We start from the raw sequence: 18,461 nt of genomic DNA, 5'->3' as shown, positions 1-18,461 counted from the left end.
GCAAGTTTCAAGACCCGAGGTAGATTCCTCTAGTAGTAGCACACTCTGTACAATCTGTACTTTCTGTGTATACTGTGCTTTGCCTTTTCCTTTCAACTTGACACAAACTGGAGTCAGCTGAGAATAAGAAGATTCAAAGGAGGAGTGGGGAGGAGTGGCTTCCCCAGATTTGTCTCTGGGCAAGTCTGCGTGCCATTTTCTCAAATGGTGATTGATGTGTGAAATCTAAGCTTATGGTAAATCACCTCCTGAGCAAGTGATTCTAGGTGCTATAAGAAAGCAAGCTGAGCAAGCCATGGAGATCAAGCCACAAAGCAGCATCCTCCATGACCTCAGTCCTTGCCTCCAGATTTCTCCCTTGAGTTCTCCCGCCTTGATTTTCCTCAGCGATGTATTGTGATCAGTGTGTGTAAGCCAAATGAACCTCTTCCTCTCCAAATTGACTTTGATCAGTGCTTTATCAAGCAAACTAAGAAATAAACCTTTGATGAATTTGGATTTCTAAATTAAACATAGAAAAGAATAACAATAAGCTAGTAACACGAGATGGTTATAATAGATGATAATAAAGGTGATTTACGATTATAAATTGTTAATTTTAGAATATGTCATTCTGTAATTTGGAGATATGATTGACTAGATAACAAACCACAGAAAACAAAAGCATGTGTAAGAAACTACCATTAGATCTCAGAGTGGAGTCCTGCTCCTCCTTTTCACTAGCACAGGATGGTACCCTCTTAATCAGAATCAATCCAGGCCAAGTTATCTAAATAAATAATTGCTCTGCTCATGGAGGGGGGTCCAGCATTGTGGGGACACGAAATCAGCTGTGATTGTCCCACTTTTGGGCCAGCAGACAGTTATAGACCAGCAATGTGCTCTGAAGCTTACAAAGAGCTGTCTGATATGCAAATAATATCTAATTACCCCCAAGCAAGCCAGATAATAGCTCTTTTCTTAGGGAACACAAACAACAGAAGAAGGCTTCTAGGGACAGAGCAGTTCTGTAGAATCCTGGAGCCAGGAGGCACAGGTGCAAGCAGGAACAAGACCAAGTAGGAGAGATGGCTGGGGACAGAAAGAAACACAGATACCTTCAGCAGCCATGTTATAGCTCTCAGTGAAAACCTCAGAAGAAAAAAAGCATTCAAAATTCAATTCAGAATTCCATAGCTTATTGGCCAGCTAGGTCAATAAATATTAAGGTTGAAGCAATAAGTTAAAACTATAGGAAATAAAAAGGAGCCTAAAAGATGCATGAGCCCAAGTTAAAAGGGATAACATGTTTTGAATCGAAGTCTAAGAAGTGTAAGTGAGAGAAGTAATAAGCAGTATCAATATTTAATGAGACACTGACTGAGATTGTTTAAAATTTATGAAAGTCATTAAGCTACAAATTCAAGAAATGCTATTAACCCCAATCAAGATAAAATGCTAAGAAAGTTCAGAATGTTAGCCATGATACAGTGCTCTGCCTAGCATGGCAAAGTCTTGGCTTCAATCTCCAGTAATGAATACACACACACACACACACACACACACACACACACACACACACATTTACATGCAAACATACACACATACACATATATACATATACACATACACTTGCACAAATACACACATATACACATACATATACACACATATACATATACACATACACACATACATACATACACACACACGAGAGAGAGAGAGACAGAGAGACAGAGAGACAGAGAGATAGAGAAAGAGACAGAGAAAGCGACAGAGAGACTGGGAGGTATACAAATCATTTGGATTATAAGAAGGATGAGTAGCTTGGGGAAGGGAAGAACTGGGATGTTTAAAATGTAAAACGTATGAAGTTTAAAATGTAAACTATTATTTGTGATACTGAGGCAGCCTCTAGGCCAGCATGGGATTGGATGTACTGATAGGTGCCACAGGTATATATGTAAATTGGAAAGCCATATGAAAAAAACCTTCTCAACAAGTAGTTCCTGGGGAATATTGGCTTTTTTATCAAACCTCCTTCTATAGTTCAGCTTGAGTTCATTTCTGCATACACAGACTGCCTATGAGACCTAATGTTTAATATAAATTAATTTTAATTAATAGATGTATACTGTATTGTCTAGTGTAGCCATTATTATAACAAGGTAAAATAGTGAATGCACACTAAGGAAGGAAAATTCAAAGCTGGGAATGCATTAGTACTCCGACATCTCCTGTTCTTACTATCCTGTTATGACTTGGCATGCCTGTTCTGCAATTTATTACCTGTGTATCTTTCTTGGTGAAATGTTTGCCCATGCATTTTTTAAAATTTACATCACTTGCCTCCTTGTAAGCCATTGTTGAAAGTTCTTTATTTTACAGATGTGTCCTTTATTGGATACATGATTTGCAAATACTTTCTGGTTGGTCTCTTTGTATTTTTAACATTATCCTTTGGAAGTGGAAGATTTTAGTTTTGATGGAGTCCAATGTCTACATCATAGATCATAAGGTACCACTTTACTTAAACTCTTTGCCTAGCTCAAGGTTATGAGTTTTTCCTCCTGTTTTTAATGCCAGGGGATGTGACTGCACATGATGGCTGGTTACTCCTCTGTTTCCTGAGAAGCCTTGACTAAGATTGGAGCTTTAGTATTTGATAGAATGTATCATGGTAACCACTTGGACCAACATTCTAAAATGTTTTTTTTTGAAGTTCAGTTTCTTGGAACTGAAGAAATGGCTCAGCAGTTAAGCACGTGCTGCTCTTATAGAGGAGTGGAATTTGAATTTGGCTCCCAACACTCATGTTAGGTAGCTTAGCTGCAACTTCACTTCCAGAAATCCAGTACCATCTTTTGGTATTTGCAGATGCGCGCACACACACACATACACACACACACACACACACACACACACACACACACACACACACACCACATTAGATTTATTTATTTATTTGTGCATATGGGGGTTTTATCTGCATGGATGTCTGTGTACTTGTATGGCTAGTGTCTATGGTGGCCAGAAAGGTCATCAAATCCCCAGAAACTGGAGTGACAGACCATGGTAAATGGCCTTATGGGTGCTGGAAACTGAACCAGGGTTCTCTGGAAGATTATCCAGTGCTTTTAACCAATTAACTGTATCTCCAGATGAAAGAGACTGCTTTTTAAAAAATATTTGAAGAGCTCTGGTTGTTCTTGGGGAGTCAGGTTCTATTCCTAGCACCCATATAGCAGCTCACAACAATCCATAACTCCAGTTTCATCTTTATAGCAAGGAAGTCATGCACATAAAATAAAAATAAATCTGTTTTTAAGTGTTGTGGGGCATGTGCATATGTGTATGCATGTGTATGTGTGTACACACATGTGTATGTGTTTATGTGTCTTATATTCATGTGAGTGCACAGATGACACACTTGTAAGAGCACATGCTAAGGCCAGAGCAGGATATCAGATGTCATCCTGGATAGCTCTCTATCTTGAAGAGTCTCTCAGTGAGTCTCTATCTTGCCATGCGGGTCTAGGCTACCCAGTTAGTGAGCTCTGTCTCTGCCTGTCTCTTTCCCCAGCACTAGGGCTACAGGCACAGGCAACTATGCCCGGCTTTTTAGGTGGCTGACTTGAAACTTGGGTCTTGAGGATTGCAGGGCAAGCACTTTAACCCATGACCCCTCTCACCAGCCATTTTTCTTTTAATGTCTGTAAGCTCTATAAAACTTTCTTCATTCCTGATACTGTTCATTTGGCTGTTCTCTCTCTATTTAGTAACCCAGCCTCAGGCAGATAGATCACTTTTATCCTTCTACGTAAAGAGTCTGTTCAGTGCCCAGTTCCAGTTTTATTCCTCAGTTGGGTCTATTTAGGTCTCTTCCTGTAGATCTAAAGGTGGGGACTCGGATTATTTATTTAAACTCTTTCACAATTCCTGATGCAAGACTTTAAAGCTATGAATTTCCCTCTAAGCCCTTCATTATCTGCAATTTCTTGATTTGGGCATTTTTGTCAGTGTTGTTCAACTAAAAATACTGTTTGATATCTTTTCTGGCATCTTAAAGCCATGAATTATTTAAAAGCAAAACTAATTACCTCCTAATGTTGAGGAGCCTTCTGGCCCTACATTTATTGTTAATTTCTAATTTAATGTGTTGGAGCCAGAATTTATTTTCTACAGAATATTCAACTTTTTAACTTCATGGAGCCTGGTATTGTAGCCCAATGTATGACTGCCACTGGGGACTAATCCATGTGCAATTAGAAGGGATGTGTGAGTATTTTGGATATCCATGTGTTTCTCAGTGGCAATTGAGAAGTGGGTAATGGTAATGTTTACTTTGTCAAATTTATTGATACTTATTTTGAGTTGCTGAGTGAAGAATGTTCAAACTTCTATGATTATGAATTTGTCATTTCTCATTTTCTTTCTGGGTTGTTTCTTATTTTTGTTTTTAAAAGCTCTGTTGTAGGGCCTATGTACATTTAATATATTTATAGTCTTTTTCTCAACTTTATTATTTCTTGGAAAAACCATACACTGTGCTTTGATCATATTCACTAACCTCTTGGATCCACCCCTATTTGCTACTGACCCAAATGTGTATATTCTGTTGTTTGTTATTCTCAACCCATCAAATATATCTTATCATGCCCATATAGTATTGGATATGATCTTGGGGTTGACCTACAAAGGGCCACGCCCTAAACAAAACAAATTCTTCCAGCATCTATATGTTTGCAGAAACTCTTTAGCTAGGAATGGGATTTGCTGTCCAACACACACACACACACACACACACACACACACACACACACACACACACACACAACTGGGATTTTGCCTAGATTGAGTTGGCACAGTGTTGTTGTAAAATTATAAAAATGGTTATCTTTTACCCTGCACTAGATCCAGCACCACAGTGCCCCAAGGTATCTGGTAGATATCTTCATCTCAGTCAGCAAAGCCTCTCACCCTCTCTGCTCCATCCCATGTCACACTGCCAATGACTTCTCTCTGAGCCTGGCAACAATCTCTCTACCCATCTAGTTCACGAGGCAAGTTGCCACCATGCCAGAAACATACATCCCAATTCCATTGTGGCTTAGTGTCTCCGGCTGCCACATACTCTCTTAAACTTAAATCGCCACATGAAAGAACAAACTCACAATAACCTCTGATCCAATTAATAAGATATAATTCCCCACCTAAATATACAAAGCCCTGTACACATCCGTCCCTTTAAAATCTTCATAACAACCTGTAAATGTGCAGAGAGGAATCTTAACATCAGCCTCCATGTTCTATCCCTGCTTCTTCTGCCTCCTCCCAGTCTTCTCTCACTCTAAAACTTTTCTCCCGCCCATCTTTCTTTCTCTTCCAATGACAAGCCTCGTTCTATCTTGTACCTGCCCACACCTGCGTGATGACATCATCCTACAGAACAGGTCTTGTACACGCTATCATAACTGCTGCACTTCATCTGTGCAGTTGCCCTGATGTTTCTAAAGACACTGTATTGTTGCAGTTGTCCATCACCTCTTGCTCTTACACTCTTTCTTCTGTCTCTTCCACAATGTTCCTGAGCTTTGGGAGGAGGAGTGTGATACAGATGCTCCAATCAGGGCTGAGCTTTCCATGGTCTCTTATTTTCTACACCTTGACCAGTCATGGTTATCTGTATTAATCGCCATCCCCTGCAAAAAGAAGTGTTGAGAGATGCACTAATCTATGTGTATAACAACAAGTCATTAATACTGTTATTAATACTAAAACGTCATTGTTAAAAAGTCTGTTTAAAACTGTGTTTCTTTGGCAGATTAATAGTTCTCCTTTAGGGCCTAAATCCAGTCTAGGTATATGTCTTTCTGACATGGTGACCTCATTATCTGTGTTCAACCAGCCTATTCCAGACAAACAGAACCAATGGGACATGCAGAGATTATAAAAGAGACTGTAAGATTTACTCACACAGATATGAAGATTGAAAAATGCTGTTATATGATGTCCACCACTTGCAGAACCAGAAAGGCTATGGAGGATTAAATGTGAGCACAAAGGCTTGATCCAGGGCAGCAAGTGCTGGGTTTCTTAATCAGAGACCAATTAATCACCTGCAAATTAAGAGGCCACAGGTCAGTCCAGCATTTTGAAGGCCTATAGTTCTGACATTGGAAAACAGGAGAAGATGAATAAACCATATCCTAAAAACTCAGTAAGTTTGCCTTTAGTCCTCCTCTGTGCTCTGCCTGTCCTGGGAGACTGGCATGTGCCCACACACATTGGTAAGGACCAATCCAAGAGGATTCAAATGCCATCCTCTACCAAATCACTGCAGACATAGCAAGACATAATACCTGAATACACTTTAACCAATCAGGCTGACACATGGAGTTAATCAGCATAACCATGCCCCATCTAACACAGAACAAATATCCTTTAGGTCTTATGGGAAGCACACATGGAGCCCTCTTAGCTCTGGTTCTCATGATTTATCTTTTCCCATCATTCTGCTCTTGACCTATCCTTTTATACTGAAGGTATTTTCAGACAGCACTTAGTTTGGCCTCACATTTTATCCAGTCTGTCAATCTCTGCTTTTTAATTGGTGTGTTCATTCCATTTTTAAATTTACCATATTGCTATTTTTCTGTTTATACATCTGTTCTTTGCTCCTTATTCCCACATTTCCTCGCTTTGCTTGTATTAATTGGATATTTTTAGCATATCTCTCCTGTACTGACTCATCTGCCATATCACTTAGTTTTTTGCTTAGTGGTTTCTCTAGAGTTTGTGTTATGTGTCTATAATATATCACAGTACCATACCACTTTTATAGCATTAAGAACAATGAATGGTACCATGCCTGACTTTTTGCCATTTTATTTACATATGATATTTATTTAAGTTTAGTATTATTATAATGTAACATTCATTATTATTCATTTTAGTTTAATAAATAATTTTCAATTCATAAATGAATTGAATGGACAGTTCTTCCATATTTACTCATGTGGTTACCATTTTCTGTTCTTTCATATAGAATTGAATTCACATCTACAAATCATATGTGATGCTGAATTAACTTACCTTTTATTCTACTTTGGAAAAACCTTTGAAGAATATGAGGATATTTTAATTGATGCTAGTGTAGATTTTGAGGTGATTTTTTTCCATTACTTGAATAACTTACAGTTGCTCCATAATCTTTTGCTTGACCTTTTTATGAATATTTAAAACCTGTTTGTCTTTATAATCATTTTAATAATCTTCTATTATATGCATGATAAAAGTGTTCTTTGAATTTTCGATAAGTGTATTTTATTGAATTTCCTAATTATATAGTTTTATATAATTTTATTAAATTTAGAAAAATAACTGTGATTAGCTATTATTTGCATAGTTTTTCTGCCCATTTTTTATTTTTCTTCTAGCAATTTCCTTATGTTCAATGTCTAGATACTTTTCCACAGATAATATGTATTTGTCAACTTTTTGAAAATATCAATTTTCATCATTTTGACAAACACATTAGACAAACAGTCTGAAGGTGGCATGGCTTAGCTTGCCTCACAGTTGCAGAGGTATCAGTGCAAAACTGGCTGTATCTGTAGATTCTTCCTGAGATAAAGCAGTGAACATTACAGGAGGAATGTGGGGGTGGACAGAGAGGGCTGCTCATCTCATGGCAATAACCACATGGACTTAATGAATTTGACATCATGGCAGAAGAGCTTGGTCGAGGAAAACTGGATCCTTCATTGTAGCCAAGAAGCAGAGGAAGGCCAAAAGGAAGATCTCAGGACAAAACACACACTTTATAGGTACATCTTCAATGACCTTCTTCCTCCAACTAGGTCTTACCTCTTTGTAGCCTATTGAACTAAAAAATCATTACTTCTGTACTTATGCTCCTTTAACAGATCTCTCAACAGAGCCACCAACTGAGTATCACACTTCTAACATGAGCCTTCGCATGAAAACTTCATATCCATATTATGCAATTATGACCACTAATTTTGGGAGCCATCAGGGAAGTCCTAATTCTCACAATGACTATAAAAATTGGTTGCAATATATCAGATGTGATACCACAGTCCCCTAGAAACCAACTATTCACAGCTTCTCTCAAACAGCTTCCTGACATCTCAGTGTTCATAGAATCCGCTTGGTTAGTTTGGGGATCTTTTGCTTTTTTCAGTATCTACACAATCACATGGAGTTATTGGGTTTGATTAATATTGACTAGGCTTATTACTAGGTGCTTTACTCATTCAAATTAATGTACTAAAAATAGCATCAGATTCTAATTCTTGTGTTCTGAGAGCTTTGTAATATTGGGCAGTTTATTCATTGAACAGAACAAAACCCTTAAGCACAAGATTACAGGTAAGAAAACTTATAGATGCCATTGGCTTCCCTTGCCTTTTCTTTGCTCACCCTTTGCTTCCTTCTATTGATTATCTATCATAGCTAACTGACTCTTTAATGAAAATCCAAAACCTTACAGGAGAGGATAGACTAGGATATCACTATTTTGCCATTCATTTATTCAGTCAAATAAATCATAATTTTCTTAGTAATTGGATAGATTCTAGGGATGAAGTTGAAATGATTCTTATCCCGATTAAAAAAATCAAAAGTCTCATGGGAGATAATTTAGCAGAACCTTATATAAATATATAAGTTAAATATATTTTGTATTTTATAAGATTATAAAGTGTTTGTCCATAAGAAAGAGTAGAAGGTACTATGAGAATATATGATAGTTTGCTTCCTGCCTAGGCTCTCTAGGATCGATATAGAGTTGAATGAATCTCAATATTTAATAAGGGAATATACAGAAAAAACAAAGCTGAGACAACTGTGGAAAGTTTTATATATCTGACATATCTATAAGGAAGGGTGAATAAAGGAATATTGAGTAGGAAAATAATTATTTTTAATTATGCTTTTAATTTTTTTGAGATCCTTTAGATAACTTCTACCACTCCCTTTCCCCTTTCAATTCTTCTCATACCCTCTACTCCTTCTCAACCTCATTACCTCATCTTTCATTCTTATTGATATAGATAGATAGATAGAGATATAGACATAGATATATTATATGCACACATGTGCATGCGTACACACACACACACACACACACCCTAGTGAGTCCATTTACTGTTAGCCATATGTACACGTGTTTAGGAATGACCCCTTGGGACTGAATAACCTATCAGGGACTTCATTATTTTAGCTCTACGAAAGGTCTTCATCAGGTTGATGATGAGCCCCAGAGCAACAGATGACCTTCTAAAGAACTCCTTTGTGGATAAAGAATGGCTTGGTCCATTACCCACATTGAGATATGTCACTCCTCCAGTACCATTCCCTTGAAGGCAGATCTGAGTCATGCGTTATCATAACTGAACCATGGGACAAATCAGAACTGCTCCTCTAGCAAGATACAAGTAGCTCCTCCAAAATCATTCAAAAAGTTTACATAACTGCATGGCATGCTGCAGTGGGGAAAATGAGGGGCTCAAAACAGAGGATGAAAATAATTTGACTAAGTTGTCAAGGTTAGACCATTACTGTATTTTAGTAGAAGATCCTTGATGGAAAGCATTCTGTACTTTTTGTTTTCTTTTTATTACTGGTTATCTTATTTATTTGCATTTCAAATGTTATCCCCGTTCCCAGTTTACCCTCCACAAACCCCTATTCCTTCCCCCTGCCTCTATGAGGGTGCTCACCCACCTGCCCACCCATTCCTGCCTCAGCACCCTACCCTGGGTCATCTAACCTCCACAGGACCAAGGTCCCGCCCCCAGTGATGCCCACTAAGGCCATCCTCTGCTACATATCCAGCTGGAGCCATGGGTCCCCCATGTGTACTCTGGTTGGTGGTTTAGTCCCTGGGAGCTTGGGATGTCTTGGTTGCTATGGGTGCTCAGCTCCCACAGCACTTGCCCTAACTTCTCCATCGGGCTCCCACTGCTCAGTCTGATGTTTGGATGCATACATCTTCATTTTATTGGTTAGGCTCTGGCAGATCACAGCAAAGCATGGATGCTACAGTCCTACTCAGAAGGGGAATAATCTCTGGGAAGTAGAGGGAGAGAGGGGTATGGGAGGAGGAGAGAAGAAGGAGGGAAATGGGGGCGGTTCAGGTATAGGAGGAAATGGAGGTGGAGTAGAAAGGAGGGTCAGGAATTTGAAAGTAGATGTGTAGCAGTCAGGGAGGTGGACCTGGGGGTAGTCACTAGGAAGTCCCAGATGTGAGGGACCCAAGAGGTTCTTAGGATCCAACATGGAGGACATTAGCCAAAATATCCAACAAAGGGGGAGAGAACCTGTAGAGACCATATCCAGTGGATAGGCGCTGCTCCTAGTTGAGGGCTAGGGCCACCCACCCACCTTAAAAACATTAATCCAGAATTCCTCCTGACAAAAGTACTGCGAGGACAAAGAGTGGAGCAGAGACTGAAGGAAAGGCCATCCAGAGACCACTCTGTAATCCTGGTATAGTTTCTTTACAAAGTCATAGGTAAATTAAAAAGCAGAATAAAGCTATTTGACCACATTAAAACTCACATTAGCAGGGCTTAGAGGTCTGTCCTCTCAGGGATTGGGAAATTAAAAATTATTTATCTTGCATTGCCATGCTGCTAGTAAACATGTAGCATAAATTTCACCTATAAGTTACAAGCATGACCTTAAGAACCTTCTTTGGTTCCAGCTGATGGAACAAGGCTAAGCAATGGTTGACTGGATCTTTCCCTTTCTATCTTGCTTTTCTTGACCTCAACAGGTCATAGTTGCAACCTCACCTACTGTTGTGGTAGCTTTGATTGTTGAACAGCAGGTATTCAAATATCTATGGTCAATCTGCTCCATAGCAATATTGAAAGCAGCAGTGCACAGTTTAAGAAATACATAAAAATCAATGGGGCAAATTTATGTACCAGGAGATCTACATTTCTAACTAAGTGCCAGATTTTCCATTTATAATTTTTGCAAATGAAACACTTTGGGTAGCCATAAATAGTGACCTCTCTGAACCTTCCTGTGTGAATTATGATCATGCAGTAATAAACAGAGAGCAGTACTTGATTTGTAGGCTGAACTATACAAAGCAAGAACTCAATGCTAATGCCTTTGATCATTCTAATTCATTTTTACTGGCCTAAAGGGACATGATAAACAGTCTTTTATAACAGCGTTCCCTTCTGTTCTGAGTATGCCTAGGGTCTGGCTTTCTCCATACCACCGTACTTAGCATTGTATATGATATCAAGAGGACATCACTAAATACTTGTTTATAAATAGGGTAGTCCAAGACAGCATGGACACTGTCTAATTCAACCTTCCTTCAGGGAGACCACCCTCAGATTCAGCTTCTATCCTCTTGGGGTTCCAAATAATTCAGTCAACCACACTATTTCTTTTCACTATCAATCAATATGTGCTATAGTTTCTAGAATCTGGATGCATGAGGTTTCTCATTTAGAAGGGTCCTTGGAGATAATCCAGGGATAATAATTGTAATTTATTTCGTTAGCACAAAAAGAAAAATGGGTTGTCTTTTAAAACGATACCTTCCAAAGGGAGGTAAGGCTGTGAACCAAGTCACATCCCACCCAGCTGACAGATCAGTTTGAAGATTTCCCAGTCAAGGAAATGCTGCTCCCTAAAAAGATCACCTCGTGCCTGGTTGATGGAGAGCCATCCCATAGCACTGGGTGAATCTGTGCCTCTGAACTCCTAACCTTCACTCTTCTATCTTCTGAAGTCACAAGAATAAACATTCCTATTCGATGTAATAGTGATAATAATTTAGACGTTTGAACACATATTTTCCTGAACTCCTTTTCTATGTATTTATCTCTAAGCTTTTACCACTATTGACACCCTTTTCTATAATGCTTAACGCTTTCTGACTGGAGAGAGAGAGAGAGAGAGAGAGAGAGAGAGAGAGAGAGAGAGAGAGAGAGAGAGAGAGAGAGAGAGAGTATGTTTGTGCGAGCATGCAGGTACCTCTGTGTCGCGGACATTGGTTCTGCTTTTCCTGTGTGGAGATCCTCCCCTTAGGTAGGATAAATAAGCAACAGACAAGCTGGAGCCTTCTCTCACCCTGTCATCTGTTAGCATGACATCATCTCTTCCAAGAAGCAGGCATTAAGCTGTCTTGTTTTCCTTCTCTCACTAAACCTAATTTCAAATGCTGTTTGCCAAATCTCAGAGATGCTTTTTAGTTCATGTCTTGCTTCACATTGCTAATGCATCTGATACTGTTGATCAATTTCTTTCTCCTGAAATTCTCTACTCCCTCAGTGTCAACAAAGTCTTTTTTTCCCTTCTTGGGCTTCCTCAGGGTTCCTTTTCCCTGTTGTAATTGCTGTGTTCACCAAAACTCTAACCTTGATATAAACTTTGTCCTTGAGTGAGTCATTCAGTCCCACTGTCTGAACTACCCTGTGCTCTGATGATACCAAATGTTACCTCCAGGACAGCTCTCTCTCTCTCTCTCTAAGGTCAAGATTATCGGTGTATTGATGCTCCATAGGACTACAATTGGGCTGGTTGCCTCCGCACCGCATGCCCAGATTGTACCCTGCTCCTTCTTACCAACAGTGTTCCATCTCAGTGACTAGGAACACTGTAGACTCATTATTGGAATAGGAACTCATGTCCTTTCTTTCTATAATCCGTTCAAATACAAACCACCAAAACCTGCTGCTTTTGCTATCCGTGGTTCCTTAGCACAGCCCCTCATTTTGGTTTAATGGCTCTATTCTCCTGCCTAAAGCTGTTATCTAACAGTTGCTTGCTCTCTCCGTCTCTCTCTATATGTCTCTCCATATATAGTACTCTCTGTGACTGTCTCTGTCTCAGTGTGTCTCTCTCTAGTGCTCTTTCTGTCTCTGTGTGTCTGTTTCTATGTTTCTAGTGCTCATCTCTAATGTCTTCTCTGTGTCTCTGTCTCCCTGTCTCTGTGTGTATCTCTCTGTGTATCTGTTTCTCTCTGTCTCTTCATCTCTGTCTCTCTCTTTCTCTCATTCCTATTTAACCAGAGTGATCTATTCAAGCATAAATCTGATCTGCTTATGCCCCTTTCCCCCTTTACCAACAACAACAAAAAAACCCTAAGCACTGTATTAAGGGTTATCATGGTTAATTGTGATCATGACCTTGATTGGATAGAGAAATACTTCTACAAGTATCTGCATGGATGTTTCATGAGGTTCTAGCAAAGTGAATGGCTTAATTCATTCATCGAAGTGCTGAGACTATAGAAGGTGGGGCCTGGATGGATGAAGTAGATAGGGGTGTCTTTGAGTGACTTCTGCCCTGTGACTTCTTTTTAGGTCTCCACTCTATCGCCACTCTAATGTGGAACAGCCATGCTCAGTATGTGAGGGAAACTGCTGCAACTGCCAGCAACAGAAGCCTCTCCCCATTTGAGTTGATTATGCTAAAGAGCCAAATACATCATACAATGAGATCATGACAAACACCAGAGTATTAGTGAGTTGTTACACAAACTAATGTTCCACTTTATAGCTCCCTTACTGCTCTAGAACATGCTTAAGTGTTAGTATAATTCCAACATGTAGCATGGTGTTTCTGCTCTTGTCTTTGCTGACATATTTTTCCAGAATAGAATGTCCATTCTGTTTATCTTCTTTCGGTGAATTTTTACCTTCTCCCTTTGCTTGGTGAACTTCTCTAGGAAATATATCCCCAACATCGCAAAATACCTGCTTATCCTCTATGTTCCCACAACACCATGAGCTAAGGCCTTACCCATCCCTCTGTACATATCAGTTCCGTGTGCATCTGTGTATGTGCCTGTTTCCTTCCTGGCAACAACCAGTTTAAGACTTTATTTCTATTCTTTATTCTCTTCCTTTTCCTTATAGTTTCTATGGATAGTTTTATAAAAGTTTAGAGTAATATATTATTAGCTAATGAGCTTTATCCTCTGCACTAGGATATAAGTATTTTTAATATTAGTGTGCTTCTACTTTTATGCAAACAATATTTGAAAACATAGCCACATAGAGAGTTATTTAATTGCTGGAATGTGATTGTGAATTTTAAAACAATGAGTATATTTGCTTTAACTTACAGAAAAATGTCATGGTCTTGATTCCCAAATTCCTTCAACAAATGATCACTTTATAGAATAAATACATATAGACATAGATAGGCAAACTCATTATTTATTCTGTTTTCAAGAAACTCTAAGCTTAATAAAGAAATAACAGATTATATTTCTTTTTTATGTTTTGATTAATTTTTATTTTTATTTATTGTTTGAAATTTCATACAATATATTTTGATCACATTCTCTTCTCTCCTCCAACTTCTCTGAGATTCTTCCTCACCTCTATACCTACCCAATTTCATGTTCTATCTCTCTCAAAATAAAAAAAGAAGCTCACACACAAACAACAAAAAATCATGGAGTCTAATTCTTGCTGGCCAACTAGAATAACATAAGACTTGCCTTGAAGTCATACCCAGGATCAACCCATTGAAAAAAAAGACTCAATTTTCCTTCTCCAGCAGGTATTGATTCGAAATAGTTCCTTGACTAGAAGTGGGACTCAGCGTCCACTACCCTTCTCTGTGCTAGAGTGTTGTCTGGCTTGGGCTCATACATGTCTTCTGTGTGCTGGCACAATCTCTGTGAGTTCATATGTGCATCAGCCTGCTGCGTTTGGGAAATGGGGTTTTCTTAAAATCATCTACCATCTCTGACTCTTACAATCTTTCTGCCTCCTTGTCTGCATAGCTCCCTGAGCCTTTTCAAAGGGTCTTTAATGTTACTTATCTGTTCCTATATCCTTTGAGAATTCCACAGGACACATTTTGATCACATTCATTCTCTCCTACCTTCTCCCTATTTCACACCCATTCAATGTTTTGCCCTCACTTTATCTTTCAATTGAGTCTAGTCAGTACTATTTATGACCTCCTGGATGAGTAGCTATCCACTGGAATATGTTCAATCAATCAACAGGCAAACCCTGAAAAAAAGTGAACCCTCCTTCTCCTGGCAGGTATCACTGACCAGTAGCTCCTCCCTCAGCTATGGGTACACTGTCATGCCTACCACCTCCTCCCTTACTGAGATTTTATCTGCTTTGAGCTTGCACAGGTCTTGTGTACGCTGCCACAACTTCTGTGAGTTCATTTTTACAACTTCCATATTGTGTCTAGAAAACACTTTTATTTTATTGTAGTCATCCACAACCTCTGGCTCTAATAGTATTTCTGTCTCCACACTCCCATTCCACAATGATCCCTGGGCCCTTCGGTGTGTGTATGATATAGATGGTCCATTTAGCTGAACACTCCACAATCTCTTATTCTCTGCATCCTCACCATTGAAGAGGAGGAGGAGAAACAAGAAACAACATAAAGATTTGGAGAAGAGCAACTGGGTGCCTTATCATTAGTTGAGGGGTGCAGTAATCTATGGGTATAAGGATAAGTCATTAAGAGTCAGTTTAATACTATGTCCCTTTAGCAGAGTAAGAGAAAAAGGGTCTTTCTTATGATCTATGATACTTTTTTATTTTATTTTTCTTGGCTATTTTATGTATTTACATTTCAAATGTTATCTCCTGTCCCCCCTCCACATGTCTCTATGAAGATGCTCCCATTCCCACCTCAACTCTCTAGCATTCCTCTACATTTGGAGAAATGAAACATCACAGGACCAAGGGCTTTCCCTCTTATTAATGCTGGACAATGCCATCCTCCGTTACATATGCAGCTGGAGCCATGAGTCCCTCCATATGTGTGCACTGGTTGGTGGTTTAGTCCCTGGGAGTTCTGGTGTGGTCTGGTTGGTTGATATTGTTATTCTTCCTATGGGGTTGCAAACCCCTTCAACTCCTTTAGTTCTTGATTTCTTTCTCTAACTCCTCCATTAGGGTCCCCATGCTCAGTCCAATGGTTAGCTGCAAGCCTCCTCATTTGTATCAGTAAAGCTCTGGCAGAGCTTCTCAGGAGACATCCATATCAGGTTCCTGTCAGCAAGCACTTCTTGGCATCAGTAATAGTGACTGGGTTTGGTGATAACCACTTATATTAGACCAAAAGCTTGGATTACCCAAGATACAATCCACAGACCACATGATGATCTTCGAGAAAGATAGCCAAAGTTCTGGTGCTTCAGTCCTTCTTAGAAGGGGGAACAAAATACTCGTGGGAGGAAATACATGTCTATGGTACTTTTAATTGCAGGATTTGGGCCCTGATAACTATCCCAGATATGTATTACATCTGGTGGAGCAAGTCTTAAACCCAATTAGAAAGTGATTGACTAATTCCCATATTTGTGCCTCTGCTCCACCAGTGGGCACTTGCCACTCTAGTCATTATTTCAAGTCACACTGTTTGTCCTGCCATAGCACACACAGCACAGTCCAGCATTCTGATAGCTAGTTAATAAGAATAAAGCTTCCAAGTCAGCATCAGCTTAATTTCTTCCTGTTCTATGATTCAGACATGTTTTATCTTCAGCAATAAGGTCTCACTGCCAAGTTCTGGAGAGCAACCAAGAACAATCGTCATATCTGTAATATTTGATGATCTATGGGAACTTACTGACCAATGACCCCAAGAGAGAAACCCATTCATGAGACTAGGCCTTGTATTTGTTAGCCTATAGCATCATTGTTGCTCCATTACATATGATACTGTCATATAGGTAGTGATTATATTAACAATAGCTAACATTTATTAAGGCTTAGCATGTAACTCACTGAGAAAACACTTTTTAGCATGTGTAAAGCCTTGGATTTTATACACAGTGCCACTAAAAGAATGAGGAGGAGAGGGGAAAGAGAAGAGAAAGGAAGAAGGAGCAGCTCAGGCTTACATCCATTATATGATTCTGCTTCATAATCAGACAGTCAGTAGGCTACAACTGTTGTCCCATTTTATGGTGAAGAAATGCTGAGGGATTTGAACTCATCCCTATGCTAAGTGACCTGCAGTACTACAACACAGTATGAGAGAAGCCATGGGAAGATTCAGAGAAGAGAAAACTGGATGGCTTACCACCAGAGGGGTCAGAGACAACTTCACCAAGGAGGTGGCATTTGATCTGTGCATGGATAACTGAGTAAGTTTAGGCCCTTCAGAGAGAAAAGCATGCTAAGCAGAAGAAACATGAGGGGGATGCATGACATATACAGTACAAAGAAAAGGAGATTGACCATTTGGAAAATAAGCTGGATGAAATCTTAGTAGGAGGTCCCTGACATCATAATACAATTATGTGACTTTCCTCCTGGATCTATACACAATCTATGAGGATTTTAAAGCAGAGGAGTATATAGTGTGGTCTCCACTATACACTATAAGACTATAGTCAAGAGAAGAGCCTGGAGGCTTAGTTATAAATAACAAAAATATTTACTAAGCAACTCATATACCCCAGACATGCTATTGTACAAGTGAGCAAGACACAGCAAAAATCCTTCTCTTCATCGAGTTTTGGTTAAAGGACACAAACAATATAGATGTTTACTGAATAAATATGCATACATCCATACAGACATACAGAGAGACAGATGATAGAAAAATAGATACATAGATATAGATAGATGATAGATAGATAGATAGATAGATAGATAGATAGATAGATAGATAGATAGATAGATAGATAGATGAGCAGACCAATATGTTTGCATATAGCTGTGTAGGTTTTTGTTATATATTTAGTTATTTAGAAAACAGAAAGAAATAATCAATATAGAAATGGAAAGTTCTTGGGTAGATGGAAAGATATTTAGAACTTTAAATCCAGTTCTAGGGAACAATCTTATTGAGAAAGTTCACATAAGCAAATATGAAATAGGTCAGACAATTATCAGGTTGGGTAAAGAGTATTATTGGAGCAAGATCATGGGTGTGCAATGCAGTATTGAGAATGCAGTAAAGAGGCTAAGTGGTTGGGTAAAGTGGTTGAGAAAGTACACAGAGGGAAAAGACATCCAGAGGGAGTGAAGTGAAGGATTCACCTCAGGTAGTGACTGACATTAACAGCCACACACCCCAAGCAGAAAGGTACCATTGTGTTTCTGAAGGGTGACTGGCCTCTTTGTAGAGAATATGTGATGGGATGAGAGCCATGAGGAGTGACATGATGAGACTGTTATCACAAGCCATGCTGTCTTGCTCTGGGGTCAGCTGTAACTAGTTGGTGTGGTCAATTGTGCTGGCAAATTAGATGCAGGATGAATATGTAAGAAGGGGCAAGATCTAGAATGTGCCAGTGTGTGGACTCAGTAATAACTGTTATTCGTTTTTCTATGCTGCTCGGTTTGTGTTTTTATACGTGTGCACATACTTTTATATACTGTGTTTTTAGCCTTTTATATCAGGCTATAAAAACTTCTGACAGATAATTGGGAGTCTCTGTGAAGTATGTGCTTGTGAATATATACATATCGTGCTGCTTTTGA

The 18,461-nt window shown here is 39.1% G+C and overlaps 1 protein-coding gene and 1 long non-coding RNA gene across 3 annotated transcripts in view; one reads left to right on the top strand and one right to left on the bottom strand.

Annotated features, from left to right (window-relative positions):
• Ppp2r2b (protein phosphatase 2, regulatory subunit B, beta) overlaps nt 1-18,461 on the top strand; it is a 427,050-nt gene that overhangs the window by 32,804 nt on the left and 375,785 nt on the right. The window lies entirely within an intron of this gene.
• Nucleotides 5,166-12,085, bottom strand: LOC108353168 (uncharacterized). The gene is made up of 3 exons (XR_015642522.1): nt 12,010-12,085; nt 5,956-6,098; nt 5,166-5,681 (listed from the first exon to the last, which is right to left on the bottom strand). It is a non-coding gene; the product is annotated as an uncharacterized LOC108353168 (long non-coding RNA).

The sequence above is a fragment of the Rattus norvegicus genome, chromosome 18, assembly GCF_021556685.1.
Source record: "Rattus norvegicus strain SHRSP/BbbUtx chromosome 18, alternate assembly SHRSP_T2T, whole genome shotgun sequence".
In the NCBI taxonomy this organism is placed as follows: Eukaryota; Metazoa; Chordata; class Mammalia; order Rodentia; family Muridae; genus Rattus; species Rattus norvegicus.
The sequence above is the reverse complement of the archived record's forward strand: the minus strand, read 5'-3'. Positions and strand labels throughout refer to the sequence as shown.